The 13,926-nt window shown below is 44.5% G+C and overlaps 1 long non-coding RNA gene across 1 annotated transcript in view; it reads left to right on the forward strand.

Annotated features, from left to right (window-relative positions):
• Positions 1–895: 895 nt before the first annotated feature.
• LOC143814328 (uncharacterized) overlaps positions 896–13,926 on the forward strand; it is a 257,456-nt gene continuing 244,425 nt past the window's right edge. The window contains exon 1 of the long non-coding RNA XR_013223629.1: positions 896–993. This is a non-coding gene — a long non-coding RNA (uncharacterized LOC143814328). The remainder of the gene's footprint in view (positions 994–13,926) is intronic.

The raw sequence follows: 13,926 nt of genomic DNA on the forward strand, positions 1-13,926 counted from the left end.
AAGATAAATTTCCCGTCCAATGTATCCAATGCGTTCAAAAGCCGGCCGTGCTTTGCACGGAGCGGACATGTGCTGCATCCAAAGCGCTGCCGGTTCCTGACCTTGGAAACATACCTTAACAAGCAAAGTTAACATTCGTGCCAGTGCAATCTGATTTTTTTTATCGGATTGCACTCGTCTGATTACTTCTCAAGTGGGAGTGAGCCCTAAAACAAAAACTCCTACCTTGATTTTCATGCATGTCTTAATGAGGGAGAGTGTTGGAGTCAGAGTCTTCCTGATTCATTAAGACTATGTTCCCACTATGAGCTTTAGAGGTTGCAGGTTTTCTGCACCATTTTTTAATCCATTTTTTAATTGCAGCATAACAAAACTCACCAAAAACTCATCGTGGAAACGTGGCCTAAGGCCATATGCACACATTCGGTATTTGGTGAGTTTTTTTTGCCTCAGTATCTGTAAGGTAAAACCAGGATGAAAAAACAGAAGTGGTGACATGTTTCTTTCTGTTAGACCTGGGTCACACTTGCGAGTGCAATGCGAGAAACTTGCACAAGTCTCTCTCAATAAATTCCCGGTACTGCCGATGGCACTCGGGACCGGAGCGTTCAGCTGCATAGAAATACATGCAGCCCCACACTCCGGTCCCGAGTTTCGGCGGCAGCGCCAGATATTGATGCCAGAGACTCGTGCGAGTTTCTCGCATTGCACTCGCAAGTGTGACCCTGGCCTTATACTTTTCCTTTGATTGTTTCACTCCTGATTTTAGCTTACAAATACTGTGGTAAAATACCAAATTCTGTGCTTGTGAACGTGGCCTAACAGGTGCACACCTTATAATGAATCGGGAGTGTTTGACGAGTCATGTACAGAAGCTGTGCTGTCACTCCTATGCCTTGCCTCCATCCTACCCCTGCTCCACCCATTTTGGAAAAACTGTTTCATTGAATTAGGACCTCTATCTCAAGAAGCAGCAAGCACCTTGTTCATATGGTGAGTGGTGAAAGCATTCAGCAAGTGGATTAGCTATTATTTAATTAATACGCAGATTGAAAACTACAAAATAGTCTCTATTCAGATGGCAGAACCACAGAGGTTTTCCTAAACTAAGCCACCTCAGCAAACTAGCAGTCTTGCCATGATTTTTGAGGCAGCTCCGCAGTCCGCATCTTCACTCTGTACTTTCAACTAGATAGACGGTGGCTTATTTCAACCAATAAAAGAAACAATGCAAGACTGAATGTGTGCACAGCATTGTCAGTTTTACAATGCTGTGCACTATGTGCATTTTTTGTGGTGGTTATGCAGCGCTTTTTTCAGGTGGAATCTGCCTGAAAAAGACATTGGGTGCATACACGCTTCAGTTAAGGCTATGTGCCCATGATGAGTTTTTCATTGAAAAAAAAATGTGGCATCTTACAGTTGCAGCAAACTGAATGAGATTTATAGAAATCTGACATCTCACTGTTCTTTTTCACTCAGTGTAAACTGAATGGCGGCATGTGTTTGAAATCCACAACGTGTCAATCTCTCTTGCGGGTACGCTTAATTTTTTGTGCAGATTTTCCCCTTAGATGTGGAAGTTCTGCAGTAAATAAAGCATATTCGCCTTTAGTGCATTTCCACAGCAGGAAACACATGTAGTCTGCAGATGACTGTGTCAATAAGGTTTTGTCAAAGCCGAATATCAAGAATAATCCAAAACAAAGCAGCTTTGTGTAAAGTATGATACCCCAAAAAGACACAAAAAACGCAGTGACAAGAACGTATGTAAAAAAAACTGCACTCAAAGATGCAATGAAAAAAACAAGCAGCCTAATTTACTTTATGGCTACGTTCCCACGATGAGTTTCTGGTGAATTTTTGATGTTGCAAATTTTGTGCACCTATTAGGCAATGTGCACACGATCAGGAATTGGCAGTGCTTTTTTATGCAGTGCAAGTCCGCTGAGTCCAAAGCGCTACCAGCTATTCACTGAACAGTGCGGATTCACCGCATCCAATACATTGCACTGGTGAAATTTGTCTTGCGGAGGCTCGCGTCTCCGCAAAAGAAATTGACATGCTGCAGTCTGGAAAGATGCGAGGCATGTCCGTCTCTGCGGGCGTCTCTAGACCCTTAGTGGACTTAGGATTTCTTGAAATCCCATCCACTATGCTGTAACATCTGTGTCAAACCCGCAGCGTTTACTGACGTCTGCACATACCCTTAAGCAAAATAGGTTACTTGGATTTTTTTTTTTTAAATATGCAACATGAAAAACTCACCATGAGAGCATAGCTTATAGTGCAATTATTTGCAATATCAAAAGGTGAAATAGTTGAAATATAGCCTTTTGCTGACTTTTTAAATCATAAACTCTGTGCACTCATACCCTTGGAAGACGGTCAGTATTTCATATAAGCCAAAGCCAGAAGTGGGTGAAAAATACAGAAGTGATGACGTGTTCCCAAAGACTCAGGATGTACATATCTCACAAATCACTATAAATAAAAAATATTTATTTTTTTATGGTATAAAAACAGTAATGCTTAAGTGAGTATTTGCTTCAATAAAATTCCACATATTGATATTAAAACTAAAGTTGCTGAGGCTGTATAAAAAAATCCAACTGCTGGTGAAAGTGAAGAGAAATTAATTAGGCACACCTTTTCTTTCTGGTGTTTGGGGCAGTCTGCACTATTGTGACTTGCACATAGCCCACCTGGAGGGCACTTCCTCCAGATAACACATGCTCTGCATGATGCACAAGTTGTCAGTCTCCATGATAGAAACTGTCTTTCACAGAGCTTACATTTCCAGGGGCTTCTTCTGGGACTTTTTGTTTCACCAAGACTATCTAATTCTCATTCTCTTCCCCTCTTTTCCCCCAGCAGTCACAGCAGATCTGTTCTACCTTTCGTCACCTAAGAGCACACATGCAGGGAAGCTATTGATCCTAAAATTGTTGGGATTTCCTCCCCCTGCTGCTTGTTTGTTCTGTCTGTTGTCATTGAACTGGTTAAAGCTTTGTTTGTTTGTTTTTCTTTGAATGGCTCTTAATGGATTAAAACTTAAGAAGATTTCCCCAAATAAGCCAGTGCCTGTTAAAAATGCAGTCTCACTTTGTAACCTAAATTAGAGCTAAGTATAAGCACTCCAGTAGTTCACACCCTTACATAAACTTTGAATTGCCCTAAAAAAAAAGGCTGGAATCTGTACAAAATTTTTTAGAAACTTTTGTATATTATCTCCGAACTCGTAAAGTGCGGTTTGTGTATGGACGGAAAGGTAATGATTGAATAACTAAACCTGTTAACTGACATGGATGACGTAAATCTATTATTGTAGCAAAATAAGGGACATTTCCGCCATAATATTTAGGCCTCATTCCGACGTCAGTGATTTTTCACGCAGCCAAAAACGGTTCGAGCACCATCAATGTTCATCATCCTATTTTCATAAGTGTCAGGGCTCGTTCACACGCCCGTATTTTCGGTCTGAGTGCTGTCCGTGAGATAAATGGACAGCAGTCGAACCAATGTTATTCAACGTGGCAATGCAGATGAGCAATTTTTTTTCACTGACCAAATCCGCGTGCGAATAAACTCGCAGCATGCACTAGTAAATCACATTCAAGTGTCTATGGATGCGTGAAAACAATCGGATGCCATATGGATACACAGTGTAACATCCGAGTTTTACGGATACCTTGCAGTTCTGTAGTAAATTATTGATCTTTTCTGCTGTAAAAAAAACCAAAAAAAACGGATTGAATACTGACTGCATACAGATGACAAGTGAGGGAAAAATTGTCTCACTTTTGTGGATGAAATTCTGCACTATTTTTAATGCTTCTAGATTGTGAGCCCCAATGGGGACAGTGATTATAATATATGTAAAGCGCTGTGGAATTAATGGCGCTATATAAATGAGTAAAATAAATAAATGCGTCGTGTGAACCTACTATCAGTTTACGTGTTTCATCAGTGATTTCCATATATGGCAAAATATGTAAATAAATCATATAGCTTCTCCTCTCCATTAGGGCGCAGTCAGACGGCCATATAACAAGGACGACGACGACTGACCAGTGTCTCTCCTGACCTGAGAGTGACAGCATGTATTTCTATGCTGCAATGTGATTGTCATCCATGTTATACGGCTGTCTGACTGCTTCCTTACTATGTTAAAGGGAACCTGTCACCACCAAAATCGAAGATGAGCTAAGCCCACCGGCATCAGGGGCTTATCTACAGCATTCTGGTGGGCTTAGCTCATCTTCGATTTTGGGGGTGACAGGTTCCCTTTAATCACGGACAGAACATAGACTGCACATTAATGCCATCCATGTGCAGTTTCAGATTTTTGTTGACGACTTGAAGAATTGTATGGGTAATTTTCATCTGTGACCCCGATCAAAACCGACATGTCTGTGATTTTTGTGCAGTGATCACCTGGGCTTGCTCAAAGTTGGATATCCTTGCCTAAAGTGATGGAGGCACGGATATCTAGGCAGGGAGCATGAAAGGTGAGATTTTTTCACTTCTTACGTTTATTATGAATAATAGGGAACATTCAGTTTACGGAGAATAACATAGCTGTGAGTCGAATTTCCTAGTAAAATTTGAGCGATTTGGAATTTTGTCAGATCCGCTCATCTCTAGTGACCAATCTTTATGATCTGCTTACCACACTCTTCAATGTTTAATAAAAAAATGGGTCTAGCTGTTGTCTATGTTCTTTAGCCGGACAAAAAAATAAGTTGTGCAGACTTCGATTTTGAGCTATCTAATAACCTATTGCAGAAGAACGGAAGACATTTCAGTTGTGTGGCTTTGTTCTGAAGAAGACATATATTATACTTTGAAATGCGTAGATAATAAAACCACAGAACTACAGCTCCTTGCATACAGATCCCTATCTTTCTTCAGCAGTGTGGATTAATCCAGAAAATGTTTCCTTTCCTCTTGGAACACATTTCAGGACATTTTCATTCCCATTCCAACAAATGGATTCTGTACTTGATCATTTTATTTCCATTTTTTATGATCCCAAAACTGGTCCAAAAATGGGAATAAAAACTTGATATGTCAACAGAGTCTAAGGCCGGGGTCACACACAAATCAATAGTACACGTGAAAATAAGCAACTTTGTATTGAACCTTATAAGAGAAATCTGCTTCTTTCTTCTCCTGGAATCCATTCTCAAATCAGGGGGTAAAATCTGTATTCAGTTAAGAGAGATTTTCACATTAGAGAGTTGAGAAATGACTGTGCTTTTAAAATTCTTTTGAGGGAGGAGGAGATTGGAGGAACTAGAGGCAGACACAGACATTGGCTGGAACTTCTTCTGAAACCGGATACAGTTCTCCATAGAACTTTATGAGCACCAACTGTCATCTTCCGTCTTGGCAATGGGAAAATTTATATTCACTGAAGACAGATTTTACCCATGAACTGAGAATGAATGATCAGTCCAGGGGTAAAACGAAGCAGATTTCCACAATAAGATATATAGCAAAGTTTCATATTTTCATGTGAACTATTTGATTCATGTAAGAAAAAAAGTTGGACATATACAAGGATCATCTGTTAGCATGACATTGGATCGGCCGACAATCATTTCTACTGACACCAGCATAAACGTGCATTTGGATGGGGAGTGTGTGCATGTTTATTAGAATGATCAGTTGAAGATCTGTCCAGTAGTTCTCCATTTGTGATGGATCCAGTATTAACAAAAAAATGGATACTTCACAATCTGAGCAGAAAAAAAGGTGTATTCTTTGGTTTGGTTTTGCACCTCTTTTTGCCATTTGGAACAGATTTGTTTTGTTTTTTACTGATGCTGTCTCTTAACACCCTTAGGGTACGTGTCCATGGTCAGGAAACGCTGCGTGTTTGACGCTGCGTGGGGCCGCAGCGTCAAACACGCAGCGTCCAGATGTTCCAGCATAGTGGAAGGGATTTTTTGAAATCCCGTGTCCACTATGCGTGGAAACACGCACGCGGCGGCCCTGCGACTCCGGACATGCTGCGCGTCTTTTCAGATCGCAGCATGTCCGTGTTCCTTGCGGCGACGCAGCGTCGCCGCAAGGAATAACACAGGGCCCTATGCGAGGGGTGCGATGATCCCGGATGTGTACAATGAACACATCCGGCATCATCGCGTCCCAGAAGGAGGCGGGGCTTAGCGCCGAGCGGCTTTGCCGCTCCGACGATACCGCCGGCCATCCTGATCGTGGACACGTACCCTTAGGGTGTGTGTCCACGGTCAGTAAACGCTGCTTGTTTGACGATGCGCAGAGCTGCAGCGTCAAACACGCAGCGTCCAGATGTTCCAGCATAGTGGAGGGGATTTTTTGAAATCCCATGTCCACTATGCGTGGAAACCCGCACGCGGCGGGCCTGCGACTCCGGACATGCTGCGCGTCTTTTCAGATTGCAGCATGTCCGTACACCTTGCGGGGACGCAGCGTCCCCGCAAGGCATAACACAGGGCCCTATGGGAGGGGGGCGATGATCCCGGATGTGTACAGTTAACACATCCGGCATCATCTCGTCCCAGAAGGGGGCGGGGCTTAGCGCCGAGCGGCTTTGCCGCTCCGGCGATACCGCCGGCCATCCTGAACGTGGACACGCAGCCTTAGGGTATGTGTCCACGTTCAGGATTGCTTCAGGATTTGGTCAAGATTTTATGCAGGTAAAAGCATTCTTAAAAGACGCGCCGCATGTGAGTTTTCTCGGGTGTGCCGCATGCATCTTTTACTGCATAGTGGAGACAGGATTTCATGAAATCCCCTCCACTATGCTGTAACATCTGGACGCTGCGTTTTTTATGCATGCTGCTCAATGCTGCGTCAAAAACGCAGCGTTTCCTGAACGTGGACACATACCCTTAAAAGTTAGTGTTAAAACTTAGTGTTCTGGACATGCATAGAGCTTGTCACATCCATGATTTGCAGACTTGGCTGGCTCCGTGTGCCTGTTCACATTGTGGATGGGTGGGAAAGCTTCCTTTTATTACATGCACTAGTTTGGTCTGTAAAATGGACCAGACAACTGCATGCATCAATGGAGATAATATTATCCAGTAAGGGTATGTGTCCATGGTCAGGATGGCCGGCGGTATCGCCGCAGCGGCGAAGCCGCTCGGCGCTAAGCCCCGCCCCCTTTCTGGGACGCGATGATGCCGGATGTGTTAACTGTACACATCCAGGATCATCGCTCTCTCCCATAGCGCCCTGTGATATGCCTTGCGGGGACGCTGCGTCCCCGCAAGGTGTCCGGACATGCTGCGATCTGAAAAGACGCGCAGCATGTCCGGAGTCGCAGGGAAGACGGATGCGGGTTTCCACGCATAGTGGACACGGGATTTCCAAAAATCCCCTCCACTATGCTGGAACATCTGGACGCTGCGTGTTTGACGCTGCAGCTCTGCGCAGCGTCAAACATGCAGCGTTTACTGACCGTGGAAACTCACCCTTAGGTGTCTGTGTGTGTTCTGTTGCACATGGGCATCACATTGACTGAAACAAGGCTTAGCAGTTGCACTGCACAGTCAGTGTTGTCAACAAAATGGTCCAATTTACTAAAGGGTTAATCTTCCTCCACTCACTGCCACATTGGTAGGGAGGGACAAAATTATTTAAAAGGGTCATCCAAGACCATTTTATTTTTTCTCATGAGGTTTAAACCTGATAAGCAGATAGTTGCTAACTACCTGCTTGTCCTGCACGGTGCCGGCTCAGTGCAATCGCAGACCGCTCTTGACAGTGATTATGTTACTTCACGTCAGAGCAACTCTTCCTCTCCCAGGCTACTCCGTAAATGGGGTGTGACTGCTGAAGTCATCTTGATTGACAGCTAGCTCCCTGCAGTTATGCAGCAGGGAGCCAGCTGTCAATTAGCATGACGTCAGCAGTCATGCCCCATCAACAGAGCAGAGTGGAAGACAAGCAGCTGCTCTGTCAAAGTGACGTTCCTGGAAGCTGCGGAATTGCTGGCAGGAGCAGTGCATGACCACCCTGTTTGGCGCTCGGCACAACAGGCAGGTAGGTAGCAATTATCTGTCTGTAAATTATTAGGCCCACAAAAAAAACAATAGTCCTGGTTAACCCTCAGTGATATGAATTCTACCACACCCTTCAAATGCTGACTCACAACTTTCTGCAGGTGTGTTTTTATTTTTTCTCAGAATTTTGTGTGTTGTTTCGGTGTTTGTGCTGTAAAAAAATGAATATATTTGTGAGTACAAATAATAAATGTGCTGACTAAAGTTCAATTTTAATTTGTCACTTTAAGAAACAATATTTTCAAAAAGTTGCCAAAAACAAATATCAAATCGCTTATTAGAGGATGCCAAGGTGATAGATCTCAGGAATCTTCATCAATTGGGCAGCATGGTGGCTCAGTGGTTAGCACTGCAGTCTGGCCCTTGATTCAAATCCCACCAAGGACAACATCTGCCAGGAGTTTGTATGTTCTCCCCGTGTTTGCGTGGGTTTCCTCTGGGTTCTCCAGTTTCCTCCCACATACCAAGACATACTGATAGGAAATTTAGATGTGAGTCCCAATGGAGATGGTGATGATAATGTATGTAAAGTGCTGCAGAATAACGCAGCTATATAAGCAAAGCATAATAAATAATGAGGCAGAATGGAGTGTAACTATAAAACCACCATCAACATGTCACAAATAGACAAGAAGTCCAACAGCCACATCAGTTTTTCATGGCCACCGAACTGGAGTCCTGCAAAAAGCCTCCTACCTTCAGGATTCCCAGTGCCTCTTGTTATTAGAAGGCCTGGTACAATGTCTTCACCAGGGGTGTCAACAGATTGGAGGAGGTTGCAGTGCTCCCCTCAGAATCCATGGATTACTAATGCAGCTGGTGGACCAGGGTCCTGTGAATCGATTCGCTCATCTCTATTCACAAGCACTACTAGAAGAATGACAATCCCACCAAACAACCCCACCATATTTCAATTTACTTGATACCCATATGAAGAGTTGGATACTGGTTTCAATCTTTGTAATTGTTGATGTGTCAGATTTTCAGTTTTCAGTTTTTGGCTTTCAAATCAACTTTACATAACTTTTCTCTTCGCCACGACAGCACCCACTGAGAAAGGGGATCCGCGCATAGGAACAGGAAACCTACAGAGAGATAAAAGTGGCGACCCCCCTCGCTCCCTCAGCTGGTTTCCTGTATCTAAGGGAACCTATGGAGAAGGTCGTTAAAGGATACCTGGGCTGTGATGCACACCTGTGTGGTCTCTGCGGGAACGGTGGGGGCTCCAGCGCTGGATGCAGTGTCGGGGGACTCTATCATGATCTCTGCAGGCAGAGATCATAGCAAGCCTATAGAGGGACAAGCTCTCGGAAGATGGAACTATACTGACCATGAACTAAGCCTGCCGCGCAACTAGAAATAGCCAGGTAGCATTTCCTATTTAACGCTAGATGCCCAGCTCTGGCCTAAGACCTAAATAGCTAGCAGAGGGAAATATAAGACCTGGCTCACCTCTAGAGAAATATTCCAAAGAAGACAGTAGCCCCCCACATATAATGACGGTGAGTTCAGATGAAACAACAAACGCAGCAGGAAAATAGTCTTAGCAAATTTGAGGTCCGCTTACTAGATAGCAGAAGACAGATAGTATACTTTCATGGTCAGCAGAAAAACACTAACAAAACACCATCCAGAGATTACCTTAAACTCTGGCATTAACTCATAACGCCAGAGTAGCAATCCCTGATCAACGAGAGCTTTCCAGACACAGTAACAAAACTTCAGCTGTGAACTGGAACAAATAGGCAAAACAAAACATGGACAAAAGTCCAACTTATCTAGTAGTAGTCTAGAAGCAGGAACAAGCACTGAGAGGCATCAGATAACATTGTTGACCGGCAAGAAACCACCAGAGAAATGAGCTTAAATAGCGACACCCACTACTGATGGAATCAGGTGAAACAGGAAAGAGGATGACAAGTCCAATTCCACAAGCGGCCACCGGGGGAGCCCAGAATCCAAATTCACAACAGTACCCCCCCCTCAAGGAGGGGGCACCGAACCCTCACCAGATCCACCAGGGCGACCAGGATGAGCCCTATGGAAGGCAACTTGGGCAGAGGAACCAAATGGACCATTTTAGAGAAACGGTCACAGACCACCCAGATGACAGACATCTTCTGGGAAACAGGCAGATCTGAAATAAAATCCATCGAGATGTGTGTCCAAGGCCTCTTAGGAATAGGCAAGGGCAACAGCAGTCCGCTAGCCCGAGAACTACAAGACTTGGCCCGAGCACAAACGTCACATGACTGCACAAAGACTCGCACATCTCGTGACAGAGAAGGCCACCAGAAGGATCTTGCCACCAAATCCCTGGTACCAAAAATTCCGGGATGACCTGCCAATGCAGAAGAATGTACCTCAGAGATGACTCTGCTGGTCCAATCATCCGGAACAAACAGTCTATCAGGCGGACAACGATCCGGTCTATCCGCCTGAAACTCTTGCAAGGACCGCCGCAGATCAGGAGAAACGGCCGACAAAATTACTCCCTCCCTAAGGATACCTGTGGGTTCAGAATTACCAGGAGAGTCCGGGTCAAAACTCCTAGAAAGGGCATCTGCCTTAACATTCTTAGAACCCGGTAGGTATGACACCACAAAATTAAAGCGAGAAAAAAATAAAGACCAGCGCGCCTGTCTAGGATTCAGGCGTCTGGCAGTCTCAAGATAAATCAAATTTTTGTGGTCAGTCAATACCACCACCTGATGTCTAGCCCCCTCGAGCCAATGGCGCCACTCCTCAAACGCCCACTTCATGGCCAAAAGCTCCCGATTCCCAACATCATAATTCCGCTCTGCGGGCGAAAATTTGCGAGAAAAGAAGGCACAAGGCCTAATGACGGAGCAGTCGGAACCTTTCTGCGACAACACTGCCCCAGCTCCGATCTCCGAAGCGTCAACCTCAACCTGAAAAGGCAGATTCACATCAGGCTGACGCAACACAGGGGCAGAGGCAAAACGGCGCTTAAGCTCCTGAAAGGCCTCTACAGCATGAGGGGACCAATTAGCAACATCAGCGCCTTGTCTGGTCAAATCAGTCAGTGGTTTAACGACATCCGAAAAACCAGCAATAAATCGGCGGTAAAAGTTGGCAAAGCCCAAAAATCTCTGAAGACCCTTAAGAGAGGAGGGCTGAGTCCAGTCACAAATAGCTTGCACCTTGACGGGATCCATCTCAATGGAAGAGGGAGAAAAAATATACCCCAAAAAGGAAATTTTCTGGACCCCAAAAACGCACTTAGACCCCTTCACACATAAAGAATTAGACCGCAGAACCTGAAAAACTCTCCTGACCTGCTGGACATGAGAGTCCCAGTCATCAGAAAAAATCAGAATATCATCCAGATATATTATCATAAATTTATCCAGAAAATCGCGGAAAATATCATGCATAAAAGACTGGAAAACTGAAGGGGCATTAGAAAGACCAAAAGGCATGACCAAATACTCAAAGTGGCCCTCGGGCGTATTAAATGCGGTCTTCCACTCATCCCCCTGCCTGATCCGCACCAAATTATACGCCCCACGAAGATCAATTTTAGAGAACCACTTAGCACCCTCTATACGAGCAAACAAATCAGTAAGCAATGGCAATGGGTATTGATACTTAACAGTGATCTTATTCAGAAGCCGATAATCAATACATGGTCTCAAAGAGCCGTCTTTTTTTGAGACAAAGAAAAACCCAGCTCCCAAGGGAGAAGAGGATGGACGAATATGTCCCTTTTCCAAAGACTCCTTTATATATTCCCGCATAGCAGCATGTTCCGGCACAGACAAATTAAACAAACGACCCTTTGGATATTTACAACCCGGTATCAAATCTATGGCACAATCGCACTCACGGTGCGGAGGTAACGACCCAAGCTTGGGTTCGTCAAAGACGTCTTGATAATCAGAGAGGAACTCAGGGACTTCAGAGGGAATGGACGACGAAATAGAAACCAAAGGTACGTCCCCATGAATACCCTTACATCCCCAGCTCAACACAGACATTGCTCTCCAGTCCAAGACTGGGTTGTGAGACTGCAACCATGGCAATCCCAGTACCAAATCGTCATGTAAATTATACAGCACCAGGAAACGAATAATCTCCTGGTGATCCGGATTGATACGCATGGTTACTTGTGTCCAGTATTGTGGTTTATTATTAGCCAATGGGGTGGAGTCAATCCCCTTCAGAGGAATAAGAGTCTCCAAAGGCTCTAAATCAAAACCACAACGATTGGCAAAGGACCAATCCATAAGACTCAGAGCGGCGCCAGAGTCAACATAGGCGTCCGTGGCAATGGATGACAAAGAGCAAATCAGGGTTACAGACAAAATAAACTTAGACTGAATGGTGCTAATGGAAACAGACTTATCAAGCTTCTTTGTACGCCTAGAGCATGCTGATATAACATGAGTAGAATCCCCACAATAGAAACACAATCCATTCTTCCGTCTAAAATTCTGTCGCTCGCTCCTGGACAGAATTCTATCACACTGCATACTTTCTGGCGTCTTTTCCATAGACACCGCCAGATGGTGCACCGGTTTGCGCTCCCGCAGACGCCTATCAATCTGAATAGCCATTGTCATGGACTCATTCAGACCTGCAGGCAAAGGGAACCCCACCATAACATCCTTAACGGCATCAGAGAGACCTTCTCTGAAAGTTGCCGCCAAGGCGCACTCATTCCACTGAGTAAGCACAGACCATTTACGGAATTTTTGGCAGAAAACTTCAGCTTCGTCTTGCCCCTGAGATAGTGCCATCAAAGTTTTTTCTGCCTGAAGTTCCAAATGAGGTTCCTCATTAAGCAAGCCCAAGGCCAGAAAAAACGCATCCACATCGCGTAACGCAGGATCCCCTGCTGGCAATGAGAAGGCCCAATCTTGAGGGTCACCCCTGAGCAAGGAAATCACAATCCTAACCTGCTGAGCAGGGTCTCCAGCTGAACGAGACTTCAGGGACAAATAAAGCTTACAATTATTTCGGAAATTCTGGAAGCTAGCTCTATTCCCTGTGAAGAACTCCGGCAAAGGAATTCTCGGCTCAGATACCGGAGCATGTACCACAAAATCTTGTAAATTTTGTACTTTCGTGATGAGATTATTCAAACCCGCAGTTACACTCTGGAGATCCATTATTGTCAGGTGCACACAGAGCATACAGAGATTAGGAGGAGAGAGAGAGAAAAGACTGCATCAAGGCAGACTGGAGGAAAAAAAAAAAAAAAAAAAATTTCAGCAGACTTCTTATAACTCTCCTTTCTCAACCTGGGTCTTTAACACTTTACTGGCCGGTCAAACTATCATGATCTCTGCAGGCAGAGATCATAGCAAGCCTATAGAGGGACAAGCTCTCGGAAGATGGAACTATACTGACCATGAACTAAGCCTGCCGCGCAACTAGAAATAGCCAGGTAGCATTTCCTATTTAACGCTAGATGCCCAGCTCTGGCCTAAGACCTAAATAGCTAGCAGAGGGAAATATAAGACCTGGCTCACCTCTAGAGAAATATTCCAAAGAAGACAGTAGCCCCCCACATATAATGACGGTGAGTTCAGATGAAACAACAAACGCAGCAGGAAAATAGTCTTAGCAAATTTGAGGTCCGCTTACTAGATAGCAGAAGACAGATAGTATACTTTCATGGTCAGCAGAAAAACACTAACAAAACACCATCCAGAGATTACCTTAAACTCTGGCATTAACTCATAACGCCAGAGTAGCAATCCCTGATCAACGAGAGCTTTCCAGACACAGTAACAAAACTTCAGCTGTGAACTGGAACAAATAGGCAAAACAAAACATGGACAAAAGTCCAACTTATCTAGTAGTAGTCTAGAAGCAGGAACAAGCACTGAGAGGCATCAGA

This window comes from Ranitomeya variabilis, chromosome 1 (genome assembly GCF_051348905.1).
Source record: "Ranitomeya variabilis isolate aRanVar5 chromosome 1, aRanVar5.hap1, whole genome shotgun sequence".
Classification (NCBI taxonomy): Eukaryota; Metazoa; Chordata; class Amphibia; order Anura; family Dendrobatidae; genus Ranitomeya; species Ranitomeya variabilis.